Source organism: Pleurodeles waltl, chromosome 6 (genome assembly GCF_031143425.1).
Source record: "Pleurodeles waltl isolate 20211129_DDA chromosome 6, aPleWal1.hap1.20221129, whole genome shotgun sequence".
Classification (NCBI taxonomy): domain Eukaryota; kingdom Metazoa; phylum Chordata; class Amphibia; order Caudata; family Salamandridae; genus Pleurodeles; species Pleurodeles waltl.
Genome location: NC_090445.1, coordinates 78,814,778 through 78,828,926, shown reverse-complemented (window position 1 = coordinate 78,828,926; position 14,149 = coordinate 78,814,778). Strand labels below are relative to the sequence as shown.

General features: G+C 52.0%; 5 non-coding genes across 5 annotated transcripts; all 5 read right to left on the bottom strand.

Annotated features, from left to right (window-relative positions):
* Positions 1–315: 315 nt before the first annotated feature.
* TRNAK-CUU (transfer RNA lysine (anticodon CUU)) lies at positions 316–388 on the bottom strand. Its single transcript has one exon. It is a non-coding gene; the product is annotated as a tRNA-Lys (tRNA).
* A 1,556-nt stretch (positions 389–1,944) lies between these two features.
* On the bottom strand, positions 1,945–2,017 carry TRNAK-CUU (transfer RNA lysine (anticodon CUU)). The gene has a single exon. It is a non-coding gene; the product is annotated as a tRNA-Lys (tRNA).
* Positions 2,018–9,273: 7,256 nt separating this feature from the next.
* Positions 9,274–9,346, bottom strand: TRNAK-CUU (transfer RNA lysine (anticodon CUU)). The gene has a single exon. It is a non-coding gene; the product is annotated as a tRNA-Lys (tRNA).
* Positions 9,347–12,524: 3,178 nt separating this feature from the next.
* TRNAK-CUU (transfer RNA lysine (anticodon CUU)) lies at positions 12,525–12,597 on the bottom strand. The gene has a single exon. It is a non-coding gene; the product is annotated as a tRNA-Lys (tRNA).
* A 741-nt stretch (positions 12,598–13,338) lies between these two features.
* TRNAK-CUU (transfer RNA lysine (anticodon CUU)) lies at positions 13,339–13,411 on the bottom strand. Its single transcript has one exon. It is a non-coding gene; the product is annotated as a tRNA-Lys (tRNA).
* Positions 13,412–14,149: the final 738 nt, after the last annotated feature.

Below are 14,149 nucleotides of genomic sequence, written 5' to 3'. Positions count from 1 at the left end.
ACACCAGCGGGGATGAGACCGTAAAACTCCTCTTTTTGAAAGGATGGGGGTGGACAGGAGGGACCGGAGCGGACTCCGAGCTCGCTGTAAGCACGGGCGGCTCAGGCTAGGAAAGGGCACAGGAAAGGCTCAGCCTAGGAACGCTCCCAGCGGCGCCTCCCAGGGCGGGAAGTGCTGCGTTGTGTGGAGTCCTGTGGGAATCGTGAGGCAAACTGCAGGATGTGTGTGTGTGTAGTTTTAAGCCTCAGCAAAATATCTGAAAAAGGTGAGAGTTATTGTTAAACCCGAAAATGGAGAAGCCTTTAAAAAGCATCACGCCCAACGTGGGGCTCGAACCCACGACCCTGAGATTAAGAGTCTCATGCTTTACCAACTGAGCTAGCCAGGCTGCTGTGCCTATCTCATTTCACACACCCTCTGTGTGTTCTTGGTGAGGAAGTAGTGTGTGGTTATCCCAGGAGGCCCCTTTGTTTCATTTTCTCTGCTGCTGACTCGACACAGGCACCTTTCTCTTTCTCCATCTCTCGCTCTACCCCAGTCTTATGTCCTCATCAGTCTCTCTGGAGCTCACTCTGGTACATACATGCATCTGTCCTCTCAACCTGTCTCTGGGCACATACTTAAATGTCCAGTAGAGAACAGTGTGAACTCTCCCTGTTTCGCGAGGTGGCAGTCAGCCTCCAGAGCCGTTTTCAGGATTCTGCCGGAATGGCTGAGCAGTGTAAGGTGCCACATTCAAGAGCAGTATCTTCCCCAGGCCTGTGATCAAATCCCACTGCCGACATAAAGTAGTTTTCATACCTACTTTAATCTTAACACCAGCGGGGATGAGACCGTAAAACTTCTCTTTTTGAAAGGATGGGGGTGGACAGGACGGACCGGAGCGGACTCCGAGCTCGCTGTAAGCACGGGCGGCTCAGGCTAGGAAAGGGCGAAGAAAAGGCTCGGCCTAGGACCGCTCCCAGCGGCGCCTCCCAGGGCGGGAAGTGCTGCGTTGTGTGGAGTCCTGTGGGAATCGTGAGGCAAACTGCAGGAAGTGTGTGTGTGTAGTTTTAAGCCTCAGCAAAATATCTGAAAAAGGTGAGAGTTAATGTTAAACCCGAAAATGGAGAAGCCTTTAAAAAGCATCATGCCGAAAGTGGAACTCGAACCCACGACCCTGAGATTAAGAGTCTCATGCTCTACCGACAGAGCTAGCCGGGCTGCTGTGGCTATGTAATTTCACACACCCTCTGTGTGTTCTTTGTGAGGAAGTAGTGTGTGGTTATCCCAGGAGGCCCCTTTGTTTAATTTTCTCTGCTGCTGACCTGACACAGGCACCTTTCTCTTTCTCCATCTCTCGCTCTGCCCCAGTCTTATGTCCCCATCAGTCTTTCTGGAGCTCACTCTGGTACATACATGCATCTGTCCTTTCAACCTGTCTCTGGGCACATGCTTAAATGTCCAGTAGAGAAGAGTGTGAACTCTCCCTGTTTCGCGAGGTGGCAGTCAGCCTCCAGATCCGTTTTCCGAAGTCTGCCGGAATGGCCGAGCGGTGTAAGGCGCCACATTCAAGAGCAGTATCTTCCCCAGTCCCGTAATTAAATCCCGCTGCCGACATAAAGTAGTTTTCATACCTGCTTTAATCATAACACCAGCGGGGATGAGACCTTAAACTCCTCGTTTTGAAAGGATGGGGGGGGACAGGACGGACCGGAGCGGACTCCGAGCTCGCTGTAAGCACGGGCGGCTCAGGCTAGGAAAGAGCGCAGGAAAGGCTCGGCCTAGGAATGTTCCCAGCGGCGCCTCCCAGGGCGGGAAGTGCTGCGTTGTGTGGAGTCCTGTGGGAATCGTGAGGCAAACTGCAGGATGTGTGTGTGTGTAGTTTTAAGCCTCAGCGAAATATCTAAAAAAGGTGAGAGTTAATGTTAAACCCGAAAATGGAGAAGCCTTTAAAAAGCATCACGCCCAACGTGGGGCTCGAACCCACGACCCTGAGATTAAGAGTCTCATGCTCTACCGACTGAGCTAGCCGGGCTGCTGTGGCTATGTCATTTCACACACCCTTTGTGTGTTCTTTGTGAGGAAGTAGTGTGTGGTTATCCCAGGAGGCCCCTTTGTTTCATTTTCTCTGCTGCTGACCTGACACAGGCACCTTTCTCTTTTTCCATCTCTCGCTCTACCCCAGTCTTATGTCCTCATCAGTCTCTCTGGAGCTCACTCTGGTACATACATGCATCTGTCCTCTCAACCTGTCTCTGGGCACATACTTAAATGTCCAGTAGAGAACAGTGTGAACTCTCCCTGTTTTGCGAGGTGGCAGTCAGCCTCCAGAGCTGTTTTCCGGAGGCTGCCGGAATGGCTGAGCGGTGTAAGGTGCCACATTCAAGAGCAGTATCTTCCCCAGGCCTGTGATCAAATCCTGCTGCCGACATAAAGTAGTTTTCATACCTACTTTAATCATAACACCAGCGGGGATGAGACCGTAAAACTCCTCTTTTTGAAAGGATGGGGGTGGACAGGACGGACCGGAGCGGACTCCGAGCTCGCTGTAAGCACGGGCTGCTCATGCTAGGAAAGGGCGCAGGAAAGGCTCGGCCTAGGACCGCTCCCAGCGGCTCCTCCCTGGGCGGGAAGTGCTGCGTTGTGTGGAGTCCTGTGGGAATCGTGAGGCAAACTGCAGGATGTGTGTGTGTGTAGTTTTAAGCCTCAGCAAAATATCTGAAAAAGGTGAGAGTTAATGTTAAACCCGAAAATGGAGAAGCCTTTAAAAAGCATCACACCCAACGTGGGGCTCGAACCCACAACCCTGAGATTAAGAGTCTCATAATCTACCAACTGAGCTAGCCTGGCTGCTGTGCCTATATCATTTCACCCACCCTCTGTGTGTTCTTTGTGAGGAAGTAGTGTGTGGTTATCCCAGGAGGCCTCTTTGTTTCATTTTCTCTGCTGCTGACTCGACACAGGCACCTTTCTCTTTCTCCATCTCTCGCTCTACCCCAGTCTTATGTCCCCATCAGTCTCTCTGGAGCTCACTCTGGTACATACATGCATCTGTCCTTTCAACCTGTCTCTGGGCACATGCTTAAATGTCCAGTAGAAAAGAGTGTGAACTCTCCCTGTTTCGCGAGGGGGCAGTCAGCCTCCAGAGCCGTGTTCCAGAGGCTGCCGGAATGGTCGAGCGGTGTAAGGCGCCTCATTCAAGAGCAGTATCTTCCCGAGTCCCGTAATTAAATCCAGCTGCCGACATAAAGTAGTTTTCATACCTACTTTAATCATAACACCAGCGGGGATGAGACCTTAAACTCCTCGTTTTGAAAGGATGGGGGGGGACAGGACGGACCGGAGCGGACTCCGAGCTCGCTGTAAGCACGGGCGGCTCAGGCTAGGAAAGGGCGCAGGAAAGGCTCGGCCTAGGACCGCTCCCAGCGGCGCCTCCCAGGGCGGGAAGTGCTGCGTTGTGTGGAGTCCTGTGGGAATCGTGAGGCAAACTGCAGGATGTGTGTGTGTGTAGTTTTAAGCCTCAGCGAAATATCTGAAAAAGGTGAGAGTTAATGTTAAACCCGAAAATGGAGAAGCCTTTAAAAAGCATCACGCCCAACGTGGGGCTCGAACCCACGACCCTGAGATTAAGAGTCTCTTGCTCTACCGACTAAGCTAGCCGGGCTGCTGTGCCTATGTCATTTCACACTCCCTCTGTGTGTTCTTTGTGAGGAAGTAGTGTGTGGTTATCCCAGGAGGCCCCTTTGTTTCATTTTCTCTGCTGCTGACCTGACACAGGCACCTTTCTCTTTCTCCATCTCTCGCTCTACCCCAGTCTTATGTCCCCATCAGTCTTTCTGGAGCTCACTCTGGTACATACATGCATCTGTCCTTTCTACCTGTCTCTGGGCACATGCTTAAATGTCCAGTAGAGAAGAGTGTGAACTCTCCCTGTTTCGCAAGGTGGCAGTCAGCCTCCAGAGCCGTGTTCCGAAGTCTGCCGGAATGGCCGAGCGGTGTAAGATGCTACATTCAAGAGCAGTATCTTCCCCAGTCCTGTGGTCAAATCCCGCTGCTGACATAAAGTAGTTTTCATACCTACTTTAATCATAACACCAGCAGGGATGAGACCGTAAAACTCCTCTTTTTGAAAGGATGGGGGTGGACAGGACGGACCGGAGCGGACTCCGAGCTCGCTGTAAGCACGGGCGGCTCAGGCTAGTAAAGGGCACAGGAAAGGCTCGGCCTAGGACCGCTCCCAGCGGCGCCTCCCAGGGCGGGAAGTGCTGCGTTGTGTGGATTCCTGTGGGAATCGTGAGGCAAACTGCAGGATGTGTGTGTGTGTAGTTTTAAGCCTCAGCAAAATATCTGAAAAAGGTGAGAGTTAATGTTCAACCCGAAAATGGAGAAGCCTTTATAAAGCATCACACCCAACGTGGGGCTCGAACCCACGAGCCTGAGAGTAAGAGTCTCATACTCTACCGACTGAGCTAGCCGGGCTGCTGTGCCTATGTCATTTCACACACCCTCTGTGTGCTCTTTGTGAGGAAGTAGTGTGTGGTTATCCCAGGAGGCCCCTTTGTTTCATTTTCTCTGTTGCTGACTCGACACAGGCCCCTTTCTCTTTCTCCATCTCTCGCTCTACCCCAGTCTTATGTCCCCATCAGTCTCTCTGGAGCTCACTCTGGTACATACATGCATCTGTCCTCTCAACCTGTCTCTGGGCACATACTTAAATGTCCAGTAGAGAACAGTGTGAACTCTCCCTGTTTCGCGAGGGGGCAGTCAGCCTCCAGAGCTGTGTTCCGGAGCCTGCCGGAATGGCCGAGCGGTGTAAGGCGCCACATTCAAGAGCAGTATCTTCCCCAGTTCCGTAATTAAATCCCGCTGCCGACATAAAGTAGTTTTCATACCTACTTTAATCATAACACCAGCGGGGATGAGACCTTAAACTCCTCGTTTTGAAAAGATGGGGGGGGGACAGGACGGACCGGAGCGGACTCCGAGCTCGCTGTAAGCACGGGCGGCTCAGGCTAGGAAAGGGTGCAGGAATGGCTCAGTCTAGGACCGCTCCCAGCGGCGCCTCCCAGGGCGGGAAGTGCTGCGTTGTGTGGAGTCCTGTGGGAATCGTGAGGCAAACTGCAGGATGTGTGTGTGTGTAGTTTTAAGCCTCAGCGAAATATCTGAAAAAGGTGAGAGTTAATGTTAAACCCGAAAATGGAGAAGCCTTTAAAAAGCATCACGCCCAACGGGGGTCTCGAACCCACGACCCTGAGATTAAGAGTCTCATGGTCTACCTACTGAGCTATCCAGGCTGCTGTGCCTATGTCATTTCACACACCCTCTGTGTGTTCTTTGTGACGAAGTAGTGTGTGGTTATCCCAGGAGGCCCCTTTGTTTCATTTTCTCTGCTGCTGACTCGACACAGGCACCTTTCTCTTTCTCCATCTCTCGCTCTACCCCAGTCTTATGTCCTCATCAGTCTCTCTGGAGCTCACTCTGGTACATACATGCATCTGTCCTCTCAACCTGTCTCTGGGCACATACTTAAATGTCCAGTAGAGAACAGTGTGAACTCTCCCTGTTTCGCGAGGTGGTTGTCAGCCTCCAGAGCCGTTTTCCGGAGGCTGCCGGAATTGCTGAGCGGTGTAAGGTGCCACATTCAAGAGCAGTATCTTCCCCAGGCCTGTGATCAAATCCCGCTGCTGACATAAAGTAGTTTTCATACCTACTTTAATCATAACACCAGCGGGGATGAGACCGTAAAACTCCTCTTTTGAAAGGATGGGGGTGGACAGGACGGACCGGAGCGGACTCCGAGCTCGCTCTAAGCTCGGGCGGCTCAGGCTAGGAAAGGGCGCAGGAAAGGCTCGGCCTAGGACCGCTCCCAGCGGCGCCTCCCAGGGCGGGAAGTGCTGCGTTGTGTGGAGTCCTGTGGGAATCGTGAGGCAAACTGCAGGATGTGTGTGTGTGTAGTTTTAAGCCTCAGCGAAATATCTGAAGAAGGTGAGAGTTAATGTTAAACCCGAAAATGGAGAAGCCTTTAAAAAGCATCACGCCCAACGTGGGGCTCAAACCCACGACCCTGAGATTAAGAGTCTCATGCTCTACCGACTGAGCTAACCGGGCTGCTGTGCCTATGTCATTTCACACACCCTCTGTGTGTTCTTTGTGAGGAAGTAGTGTGTGGTTATCCCAGGAGGCCCCTTTGTTTCATTTTCTCTGCTGCTGACCTGACACAGGCACCTTTCTCTTTCTCCATCTCTCGCTCTACCCCAGTCTTATGTCCCCATCAGTCTTTCTGGAGCTCACTCTGGTACATACATGCATCTGTCCTTTCAACCTGTCTCTGGGCACATGCTTAAATGTCCAGTAGAGAAGAGTGTGAACTCTCCCTGTTTCGCGAGGTGGCAGTCAGCCTCCAGAGCCGTGTTCCGAAGTCTGCCGTAATGGCTGAGCGGTGTAAGGCGCCACATTCAAGAGCAGTATCTTCCCCATTCCCGTGGTCAAATCCCACTGCTGACATAAAGTAGTTTTCATACCTACTTTAATCATAACACCAGCGGGGATGAGACCTGAAACTCCTCTTTTTGAAAGGATGGGGGTGGACAGGACGGACCGGAGCGGACTCCGAGCTTGCTGTAAGCACGGACGGCTCAGGCTAGGAAAGTGCGCATGAAAGGCTCGGCCTAGGACCACTCCCAGCGGCGCCTCCCAGGGCAGGAAGTGCTGCGTTGTGTGGAGTCCTGTGGGAATCGTGAGGCAAACTGCAGGATGTGTGTGTGTGTAGTTTTAAGGCTCAGCGAAATATCTGAAAAAGGTGAGAGTTAATGTTAAACCCGAAAATGGAGAAGCCTTTAAAAAGCATCACGCCCAACGTGGGGCTCAAACCCACGACCCTGAGATTAAGAGTCTCATGCTCTACCGACTGAGCTAACCGGGCTGCTGTGCCTATGTCATTTCACACACCCTCTGTGTGTTCTTTGTGAGGAAGTAGTGTGTGGTTATCCCAGGAGGCACCTTTGTTTCATTTTCTCTGCTGCTGACTCGACACAGGCACCTTTCTCTTTCTCCATCTCTCGCTCTTCCCCAGTCTTATGTCCTCATCAGTCTCTCTGGAGCTCACTCTGGTACATACATGCATCTGTCCTCTCAACCTGTCTCTGGGCACATACTTAAATGTCCAGTAGAGAACAGTGTGAACTCTCCCTGTTTCGCGAGGTGGCAGTCAGCCTCCAGAGCTGTTTTCCAGAGGCTGCCGGAATGGCTGAGCGGTGTAAGGCGCCACATTCAAGAGCAGTATCTTCCCCAGTCCTTTGGTCAAATCCTGCTGCTGACATAAAGTAGTTTTCATACCTACTTTAATCATAACACCAGCGGGGATGAGACCGTAAAACTCCTCTTTTTGAAAGGATGGGGGTGGACAGGACGGACCGGAGCGGACTCCGAGCTCGCTGTAAGCATGGGCGGCTCAGGCTAGGAAAGTGCGCATGAAAGGCTCGGGCTAGGACCACTCCCAGCGGTGCCTCCCAGGGCGGGAAGTGCTGCGTTGTGTGGAGTCCTGTGGGAATCGTGAGGCAAACTGCAGGATGTGTGTGTGTGTAGTTTTAAGCCTCAGCGAAATATCTGAAAAAGGTGAGAGTTAATGTTAAACCCGAAAATGGAGAAGCCTTTAAAAAGCATCACACCCAACGTGGGGCTCAAACCCACGACCCTGAGATTAAGAGTCTCATGCTCTACCGACTGAGCTAACCGGGCTGCTGTGCCTATGTCATTTCACACACCCTCTGTGTGTTCTTTGTGAGGAAGTAGTGTGTGGTTATCCCAGGAGGCCCCTTTGTTTCATTTTCTCTGCTGCTGACCTGACACAGGCACCTTTCTCTTTCTCCATCTCTCGCTCTACCCCAGTCTTATGTCCCCATCAGTCTTTCTGGAGCTCACTCTGGTACATACATGCATCTGTCCTTTCAACCTGTCTCTGGGCACATGCTTAAATGTCCAGTAGAGAAGAGTGTGAACTCTCCCTGTCTCGCGAGGTGGCAGTCAGCCTCCAGAGCCGTGTTCCGAAGTCTGCCGTAATGGCCGAGCGGTGTAAGGCGCCACATTCAAAAGCAGTATCTTCCCCATTCCCGTGGTCAAATCCCGCTGCTGACATAAAGTAGTTTTCATACCTACTTTAATCATAACACCAGCGGGGATGAGACCTGAAACTCCTCTTTTTGAAAGGATGGGGGTGGACAGGACGGACCGGAGCGGACTCCGAGCTTGCTGTAAGCACGTGCGGCTCAGGCTAGGAAAGTGCGCATGAAAGGCTCGGCCTAGGACCACTCCCAGCGGCGCCTCCCAGGGCAGGAAGTGCTGCGTTGTGTGGAGTGCTGTGGGAATCGTGAGGCAAACTGCAGGATGTGTGTGTGTGTAGTTTTAAGGCTCAGCGAAATATCTGAAAAAGGTGAGAGTTAATGTTAAACCCGAAAATGGAGAAGCCTTTAAAAAGCATCACGCCCAACGTGGGGCTCAAACCCACGACCCGGAGATTAAGAGTCTCATGCTCTACCGACTGAGCTAACCGGGCTGCTGTGCCTATGTCATTTCACGCACCCTCTGTGTGTTCTTTGTGAGGAAGTAGTGTGTGGTTATCCCAGGAGGCCCCTTTGTTTCATTTTCTCTGCTGCTGACTCGACACAGGCACCTTTCTCTTTCTCCATCTCTCGCTCTACCCCAGTCTTATGTCCTCATCAGTCTCTCTGGAGCTCACTCTGGTACATACATGCATCTGTCCTCTCAACCTGTCTCTGGGCACATACTTAAATGTCCAGTAGAGAACAGTGTGAACTCTCCCTGTTTCGCGAGGTGGCAGTCAGCCTCGAGAGCCGTTTTCCGGAGGCTGCCGGAATGGCTGAGCGGTGTAAGGTGCCACATTCAAGAGCAGTATCTTCCCCAGGCCTGTGATCAAATACCGCTGCCAAAATAAAGTAGTTTTCATACCTACTTTAATCATAACACCAGCGGGGATGAGACCTTAAAATCCTCTTTTTGAAAGGATGGGGGGGACAGGACGGAGCGGAGCGGACTCCGAGCTCGCTGTAAGCACGGGCGGCTCAGGCTAGGAAAGTGCGCATGAAAGGCTCGGGCTAGGACCACTCCCAGCGGCGCCTCCCAGGGCGGGAAGTGCTGCGTTGTGTGGAGTCCTGTGGGAATCGTGAGGCAAACTGCAGGATGTGTGTGTGTGTAGTTTTAAGCCTCAGCAAAATATCTGAAAAAGGTGAGAATTAATGTTAAACCCGAAAATGGAGAAGCCTTTAAAAAGCATCACGCCCAACGTGGGGCTCGAACCCACGACCCTGAGATTAAGAGTCTCATGCTCTACCGACTGAGCTAGCCGGGCTGCTGTGCCTATGTCATTTCACACACCCTCTGTGTGTTCTTTGTGAGGAAGTAGTGTGAGGTTATCCCAGGAGGCCCCTTTGTTTCATTTTCTCTGCTGCTGACTCGACACAGGCACCTTTCTCTTTTTCCATCTCTCGCTCTACCCCAGTCTTATGTCCTCATCAGTCTCTCTGGAGCTCACTCTGGTACATACATGCATCTATCCTCTCAACCTGTCTCTGGGCACATACTTAAATGTCCAGTAGAGAACAGTGTGAACTCTCCCTGTTTCGCGAGGTGGCAGTCAGCCTCCAGAGCCGTTTTCCGGAGGCTGCCGGAATGGCTGAGCGGTGTAAGGTGCCACATTCAAGACCACTATCTTCCCCAGGCCTGTGATCAAATCCCGCTGCTGACATAAAGTAGTTGTCATACCTACTTTAATCATAACACCAGCGGGGATGAGACCATAAAACTCCTCTTTTTGAAAGGATGGGGGTGGACAGGACGGACCGGAGCGGACTCCGAGCTCGCTGTAAGCACGGGCGGCTCAGGCTAGGAAAGGGCGCAGGAAAGGCTCGGCCTAGGACCTATCCCAGCGGCGCCTCCCAGGGTGGGAAGTGCTGCGTTTTGTGGAGTCCTGTGGGAATCGTGAGGCAAACTGCAGGATGTGTGTGTAGTTTTAAGCCTCAGCGAAATATCTGAAAAAGGTGAGAGTTAATGTTAAACCCGAAAATGGAGAAGCCTTTAAAAAGCATCACGCCCAATGTGGAGCTCGAACCCACGACCCTGAGATTAAGAGTCTCATGCTCTACCGACTGAGCTAGCCAGGCTACTGTGGCTATGTCATTTCACACACCCTCTGTGTGTTCTTTGTGAGGAAGTAGTGTGTGGTTATCCCAGGAGGCCCCTTTGTTTAATTTTCTCTGCTGCTGACCTGACACAGGCTCCTTTCTCTTTCTTCATCTCTCGCTCTACCCCAGTCTTATGTCCCCATCAGTCTTTCTGGAGCTCACTCTGGTACATACATGCATCTGTCCTTTCAACCTGTCTCTGGGCACATGCTTAAATGTCCAGTAGAGAAGAGTGTGAACTCTCTCTGTTTCGCGAGGTGGCAGTCAGCCTCCAGAGCTGTGTTCTGAAGTCTGCCGGAATGGCCGAGCGGTGTAAGATGCTACATTCAAGAGCAGTATCTTCCCCAGTCCCGTGGTCAAATCCCGCTGCTGACATAAAGTAGTTTTCATACCTACTTTAATCATAACACCAGCGGGGATGAGACCGTAAAACTCCTCTTTTTGAAAGGATGGGGGGGGACAGGACGGACCGGAGCGGACTCCGAGCTCGCTGTAAGCACGGGCGGCTCAGGCTAGGAAAGGGCGCAGGAAAGGCTCGGCCTAGGACCGCTCCCAGCGGCGCCTCCCAGGGTGGGAAGTGCTGCGTTATGTGGAGTCCTGTGGGAATCGTGAGGCAAACTGCAGGATGTGTGTGTGTAGTTTTAAGCCTCAGCGAAATATCTGAAAAAGGTGAGAGTTAATGTTTAACCCGAAAATGGAGAAGCCTTTAAAAATCATCACGCCCAACAGGGGGCTCGAACCCACGACCCTGAGATTAAGAGTCTTATGCTCTACCGACTGAGCTAGCCAGGCTGCTGTGTCTATGTCATTTCACACACCCTCTGTGTGTTCTTTCTGAGGAAGTAGTGTGTGGTTATCCCAGGAGGCCCCTTTGTTTCATTTTCTCTGCTGCTGACTCGACACAGGCACCTTTCTCTTTCTCCATCTCTCGCTCTACCCCAGTCTTATGTCCTCATCAGTCTCTCTGGAGCTCACTCTGGTACATATATCCATCTGTCCTCTCAACCTGTCTCTGGGCACATACTTAAATGTCCAGTAGAGAACAGTGTGAACTCTCCCTGTTTCGCGAGGTGGCAGTCAGCCTCCAGAGCCGTTTTCCGGAGGCTGCCGGAATGACTGAGCGGTGTAAGGTGCCTCTTTCAAGACCAGTATCTTCCCCAGGCCTGTGATCAAATCCCGCTGCCGACATAAATTAGTTTTCATACCTACTTTAATCATAACACCAGCGGGGATGAGACCGTAAAACTCCTCTTTTTGAAAGGATGGGGGTGGACAGGACGGACCGGAGCGGACTCCGAGCTCGCTGTAAGCACGGGCGGCTCAGGCTAGGAAAGGGCGCAGGAAAGGCTCGGCCTAGGACCGCTCCCAGCGGCGCCTCCCAGGGTGGGAAGTGCTGCGTTTTGTGGAGTCCTGTGGGAATCGTGAAGCAAACTGCAGGATGTGTGTGTGTGTAGTTTTAAGCCTCAGCGAAATATCTGAAAAAGGTGAGAGTTAATGTTAAACCCGAAAATGGAGAAGCCTTTAAAAAGCATCACGCCCAATGTGGAGCTCGAACCCACGACCCTGAGATTAAGAGTCTCATGCTCTACCGACTGAGCTAGCCAGGTTGCTGTGGCAATGTCATTTCACACACCCTCTGTGTGTTCTTTGTGAGGAAGTAGTGTGTGGTTATCCCAGGAGGCCCTTTTTTTTCATTTTCTCTGCTGCTGACCTGACACAGGCTCCTTTCTCTTTCTCCATCTCTCGCTCTACCCCAGTCTTATGTCCCCATCAGTATTTCTGGAGCTCACTCTGGTACATACATGCATCTGTCCTTTCAACCTGTCTCTGGGCACATGCTTAAATGTCCAGTAGAGAAGAGTGTGAACTCTCCCTGTTTCGCGAGGTGGCAGTCAGCCTCCAGAGCCGTGTTCTGAAGTCTGCCGGAATGGCCGAGCGGTGTAAGACACTACTTTCAAGAGCAGTATCTTCCCCAGTCCCGTGGTCAAATCCCGCTGCTGACATAAAGTAGTTTTCATACCTACTTTAATCATAATACCAGCGGGATGAGACCGTAAAACTCCTCTTTTTGAAAGGATGGGGGTGGACAGGACGGACCGGAGCGGACTCCGAGCTCGCTGTAAGCACGGGCAGCTCAGGCTAGGAAAGGGCGCAGGAAAGGCTCGGCCTAGGACCGCTCCCAGCGGCGCCTCCCAGGGCGGGAAGTGCTGCGTTGTGTGGAGTCCTGTGGGAGTCGTGAGGCAAACTGCAGGATGTGTGTGTGTAGTTTTAAGCCTCAGCAAAATATCTGAAAAAGGTGAGAGTTAATGTTAAACCCGAAAATGGAGAAGCCTTTAAAAAGCATCACGCCCAACGTGGGGCTCGAACCCACGACCCTGAGATTAAGAGTCTCATGCTCTACCGACTGAGCTAGCCGGGCTGCTGTGCCTATGTCATTTCACACACCCTCTGTGTGTTCTTTGTGAGGAAGTAGTGTGTGGTTATCCCAGGAGGCCCCTTTGTTTCATTTTCTCTGCTGCTGACTCGACACAGGCACCTTTCTCTTTCTCCATCTCTCGCTCTACCCCAGTCTTATGTCCCCATCAGTCTCTCTGGAGCTCACTCTGGTACATACATGCATCTGTCCTCTCAACCTGTCTCTGGGCACATACTTAAATGTCCAGTAGAGAACAGTGTGAACTCTCCCTGTTTCGCGAGGGGGCAGTCAGCCTCCAGAGCCGTGTTCCAGAGGCTGCCGGAATGGTCGAGCGGTGTAAGGCGCCACATTCAAGAGCAGTATCTTCCCGAGTCCCGTAATTAAATCCAGCTGCCGACATAAAGTAGTTTTCATACCTACTTTAATCATAACACCAGCGGGGATGAGACCTTAAACTCCTCGTTTTGAAAGGATGGGGGGGGACAGGACGGACCGGAGCGGACTCCGAGCTCGCTGTAAGCACGGGCGGCTCAGGCTAGGAAAGGGCACAGGAAAGGCTCGGCCTAGGACCGCTCCCAGCGGCGCCTCCCAGGGCGGGAAGTGCTGCGTTGTGTGGAGTCCTGTGGGAATCGTGAGGCAAACTGCAGGATGTGTGTGTGTGTAGTTTTAAGCCTCAGCGAAATATCTGAAAAAGGTGAGAGTTAATGTTAAACCCGAAAATGGAGAAGCCTTTAAAAAGCATCACGCCCAACGTGGGGCTCGAACCCACGACCCTGAGATTAAGAGTCTCATGCTCTACCGACTAAGCTAGCCGGGCTGCTGTGCCTATGTCATTTCACACTCCCTCTGTGTGTTTTTTGTGAGGAAGTAGTGTGTGGTTATCCCAGGAGGCCCCTTTGTTTCATTTTCTCTGCTGCTGACCTGACACAGGCACCTTTCTCTTTCTCCATCTCTCGCTCTACCCCAGTCTTATGTCCCCATCAGTCTTTCTGGAGCTCACTCTGGTACATACATGCATCTGTCCTTTCTACCTGTCTCTGGGCACATGCTTAAATGTCCAGAAGAGAAGAGTGTGAACTCTCCCTGTTTCGCAAGGTGGCAGTCAGCCTCCAGAGACGTGTTCCGAAGTCTGCCGGAATGGCCGAGCGGTGTAAGATGCTACATTCAAGAGCAGTATCTTCCCCAGTCCTGTGATCAAATACCGCTGCCAACATAAAGTAGTTTTCATACCTACTTTAATCATAACACTAGCGGGGATGAGACCTTAAAATCCTCTTTTTGAAAGGATGGGGGGGGACAGGACGGACCGGAGCGGACTCCGAGCTCGCTGTAAGCACGGGCGGCTCAGGCTAGGAAAGGGCGCTGGAAAGGCTCGGCCTAGGACCGCTCCCAGCGGCGCCTCTCAGGGTGGGAAGTGCTGCGTTATGTGGAGTCCTGTGGGAATTGTGAGGCAAACTGAAGGATGTGTGTGTGTGTAGTTTTAAGCCTCAGCGAAATATCTGAAAAAGGTGAGAGTTAATGTTCAACCCGAAAATGGAGAAGCCTTTAAAAATCA